The 3,407-nt window shown below is 37.6% G+C and overlaps 1 non-coding gene across 1 annotated transcript; it reads right to left on the bottom strand.

Moving 5' to 3' along the window:
- Positions 1–1,894: 1,894 nt before the first annotated feature.
- On the bottom strand, positions 1,895–2,001 carry LOC128281872 (small nucleolar RNA R71). The gene has a single exon (XR_008272154.1). It is a non-coding gene; the product is annotated as a small nucleolar RNA R71 (small nucleolar RNA).
- Between the last annotated feature and the right edge of the window lie 1,406 nt (positions 2,002–3,407).

The raw sequence follows: 3,407 nt of genomic DNA, 5'->3' as shown, positions 1-3,407 counted from the left end.
AAACAGAGAAAATAGGCCAAAGTACGAAATCAACACGGCCTGGACCTCTTCACACGGGCAAACCACACAGCCATGTCAATTTGGCAGGCTCGAGCATGGCCTGAAGTAATCGAACACGGGCATGTGCCACGGGCGTGTCCCTACCAAGCCCAAGTTGAGTCCAATTCAGAAAAGGCTAATTTTGAGGGCATCAAGGCATTCCAAAGCTTATAAATGCACCCTAGAGAAGGAAGAAAAAGGAGGCAGAAAAGAGGGAGCAAGGAATTACTCCAAGGAAGCCGATTGACCCATCTCAGAAGCCGAATTCATTATCAAGATTGAAGATCTCTCCTCAATTTCCCTTCAGGAGTTTTGGGTTTTCTTTATGTTTTGTATTCTTTATTCTTCTGAGATGCTTTCTTATTTAGTTATGAACTAAAACCCTTAAATACCTAAGGGGAATGAAACCTAAGACGAATCTTGTTATTATTTTCTGAATCGTATGATAAATATTTAACTTGTTCTTAATTATGTGTTCTTAATTCTTGTTTTGATATCCCAGGATACTGATTCAAGACATGCTCTTATTCAGAGGAGGAATAGACCCTGTCTAAGAGTACATTTGTCATAATTAAGCGGAGTTGTTTGCGCACCTAGACATAGGGTGACAAGATTCTGTCGGATCAGGGTGAAACCTAATAAAGGGATTCATAGATCGAGTTAATGCAACCCTAGAGTGTTAATTAGAGAAAAGACTCGGTTATTCAATCTAGGGATTAGATGTTATTAGTCTTGAATAGGGATAATAACATAACTTAGGGATCTCTACGAAACAAGTTGAATGAATAAATTGTCTGATTCAGAGCCAGAATAACAAGTAAAGTCTAGGTGGATTTTTCCTTAGGTATTGTCTTAAGTCAATCGATTTTTCCCAAAAGAAATTCCCCAATTCTTTTCTCTGTGAGTTCTTAGTTTAGATAATTAGTTAATTAAAACAAAACCTCTTTATTCTTAGGCTAGATAATATAAAGACAGTCATTACTAGTACTTTTAGTTCCTTTGGGTTCGACAATCCGGTCTTGCTAAAACTATACTACTGTTCGATAGGTACACTTGCCTACATCACAATAATAGTTAGTTTAAGAACGAGTAATTATAAATATTTAAAATCTATCACGAAATAACGCGATCAAGTTTTTGGCGCCGCTGCCGGGGAACTGAAATATTAGGAACGCTCAATTTTTATTACTTTAGCAATTTATTTTTCTTGCAATTTAAATTAATTTTATTATTATTATTTATTGACTTATTTTTTTCTTTTTCTTGGCAGGTTTTTATAGTTTATGACTAGAATAAACCCGTCAGGACCATTACTTTTTGACGAAGAAATCGATCTACAGTTCGTAGAAACCAAAGAGAAATAAGGCGAAGCTTAAGATACACGGAGAACGAGCAAGAAAACGATACTCAATCCCCAACCGAAGAGATGGCTGAAAACCAAGGCAATCAGTTACCTCCTGCAATTCCGGTTAATCAAAATCCTGCTCCATGCACTACGTATGATTATGCTAAACCGTCTTTAATCGGAACTGAATCAAGCATAGTTAGACCTGTTGTAGCTTCAAATACTTTCGAATTAAAACCTAACACTATTCAAATGATACAACAATTTGTTCTGTTTGATGGTTTGCAGGATAAGGATCCCAATGCTCTTTTAGCCAACTTCTTAGAACTATGCGATACATTTAAAATTAATGGCGTTTCTGATGATGCCATACGTCTTCGGTTGTTTCCCTTTTCATTGAGGAACAAAGCTAAACAGTGTTTAAACTCGTTACCACGGGGGTCAATTACTACTTGGGAACAAATGACCAAACAATTCTTACTAAAATATTTTCCGCTGGATAAAATAGCTAAATTACGTAATGATATCTCTTCTTTTGTGCAGATGGATTTAGAAACCCTCTACGATGCATGGGAGAGATACAAGGACTTACTGAGAAGGTGCCCCCACTATGGTTTACCACTTTGGCTCCAAGTTCAAACATTCCACAATGGTTTGAATCCTTTGACTCGGCAAATGGTTGATGCAGCTGCTAGCGGAACCATCAATAATAAAACACCTGAAGATGCTATGAGTTTATTAAGGAGATGTCACTGAATAACTATCAGTGGCAAGTCATGAGGACAAAGCCAACAAAAATAGTCGGTGTTTATAAAGTCGATTCGGTCACCATTCCCTCTAATCAGGTAGAACTCTTAAATAAAAAGATTAATGGTTTTCTTAGTTCTTCACAGGTTCACCTAGTAATGTAGTGCGAAGCAAGTAGCGGTGGAACAAGCCATCCGGAATATCAACCTTATGCCCATAACATGGATAACGAGCAACTAAACTACATGGGTAATAATCCTCGGCCTCAAAACAATCCATTTAGTAACACTTACAATGCAGGTTGGAGGAACCATTCCAATTTCTCGTGGGGAGGCCAAGGAAATCAAAGACCACAACATCCTCCGGGTTTTCAACAACCACCCTACCAACAGGAGAAGAAGTCGAACCTAGAAGAGATGCTCTCAAAGTTTATATCGATGTCAGAAACCCATTTTCAGAACACTGAGACAGCACTTAAAAATCAACAAGCATCGATTCAAGGGCTCGAAACTCAGATTGGCCACCTGCCCAAACTGATCTCGAAAAGACCACTAGGAAGTTTACTTAGTTACACCAAATCAAAAGAGAATGTCAAAGCAGTTACACTAAGGAGTGTGAAAGTGTTAGCGGAATCTGAAAAGAAGTTAGCACAAGAAGCCGTGGAAAACGAAAGTAGGGAAGCAAAACTTGAAAATAGTGACAAACTAGTACCAAAGGAATATAAACCACCAGTTCCATATCTAGCTAAATTGAAAAAAGATCGCATTGATGCACAATTCGGTAAGTTCCTTGAACTTTTTAAGCAATTACATATCAACTTACCATTTGTTGAAGCCATTTCGCAGATGCCTATATACGCAAAATTTATGAAGGAGCTTCTAACAAATAAAAGGAAGTTCGAGGACTTATCTACAGTAGAACTCAACGAGGAGTGCTCAGCCATACTCCAAAACAAGCTGCCAACCAAACTGAAAGATCTAGGAAGTTTTACTATCCCTTGCTTAATTGGTAGTCTAAATTTTGAAAAAGCACTAGCTGATTTAGGCCCTAGCATTAATTTGATGCCATATAAAATGTTCAAACAACTTGGTCTTGGGGAACCTAAACCTACTAGGATGAGTATTCAATTAGCCGATAGATTTGTTAAATATCCTAGGGGTATTATAGAAGATGTACTCGTAAAATTAGATAAATTCATATTCCTTGTTGATTTTGTTGTGCTTGACATGGATGAAGATGTGGAAGTACCCTTAATTTTAGGGTGCCCATTTCTAGC

Source organism: Gossypium arboreum, chromosome 1, assembly GCF_025698485.1.
Source record: "Gossypium arboreum isolate Shixiya-1 chromosome 1, ASM2569848v2, whole genome shotgun sequence".
Classification (NCBI taxonomy): Eukaryota; Viridiplantae; Streptophyta; class Magnoliopsida; order Malvales; family Malvaceae; genus Gossypium; species Gossypium arboreum.
Note: the sequence above shows the minus strand (reverse complement) of the source record. Positions and strands in the feature narration are given on the sequence as shown.